Source organism: Loa loa (genome assembly GCF_000183805.2).
Source record: "Loa loa unplaced genomic scaffold supercont3.5018, whole genome shotgun sequence".
Lineage (NCBI taxonomy): Eukaryota > Metazoa > Nematoda > Chromadorea > Rhabditida > Onchocercidae > Loa > Loa loa.
Genome location: NW_018113193.1, coordinates 1 through 643, shown reverse-complemented (window position 1 = coordinate 643; position 643 = coordinate 1). Strand labels below are relative to the sequence as shown.

General features: G+C 42.1%; 2 non-coding genes across 2 annotated transcripts; both read left to right on the top strand.

The window, feature by feature from the left end:
* The first annotated feature begins 6 nt into the window (after positions 1 to 6).
* LOAG_20136 lies at positions 7 to 122 on the top strand. The gene has a single exon (XR_002251426.1). It is a non-coding gene; the product is annotated as a 5S ribosomal RNA (ribosomal RNA).
* A 288-nt stretch (positions 123 to 410) lies between these two features.
* LOAG_20135 lies at positions 411 to 525 on the top strand. The gene has a single exon (XR_002251425.1). It is a non-coding gene; the product is annotated as a 5S ribosomal RNA (ribosomal RNA).
* The last annotated feature ends 118 nt before the right edge of the window (positions 526 to 643 follow it).

Below are 643 nucleotides of genomic sequence, written 5' to 3'. Positions count from 1 at the left end.
ATGTCTACGACCACACCACGTTGAAAGCACGACATCCCGTCCGATCTGTCAAGTTAAGGCAACGTTGGGCCTGGTTAGTACTTGGATCGGAGACGGCCTGGGAATCCCAGGTGTTGCAGACAATTTTTGCAATTTTGCGCTTGTGAAGGTATTAAAGCGTTAAATGATGAGAATTTAGTGTATGGATTGTTTTTTGCACGCATGAGAACCGATGATTATTGAATGGATGACAATGATATGAAAATGATGAAGGTAGTTTCGACGGTTTAATTACCCAAGTTTGAGGTAATTGAATGTTTCGGCCCAGAGTTTCGGCTACTGTGGCTTGAAGTAAAATTTTGGAACGTCCTGCAATTTTGTGGGACAACAAATGTAACATTTAATGTATGCCATCGTATTTGTTGATGTCTACGACCACACCACGTTGAAAGCACGACATCCCGTCCGATCTGTCAAGTTAAGCAACGTTGGGCCTGGTTAGTACTTGGATCGGAGACGGCCTGGGAATCCCAGGTGTTGCAGACAATTTTTGCAATTTTGCGCTTGTGAAGGTATTAAAGCGTTAAATGATGAGAATTTAGTGTATGGATTGTTTTTTGCACGCATGAGAACCGATGATTATTGAATGGATGACAATGATATG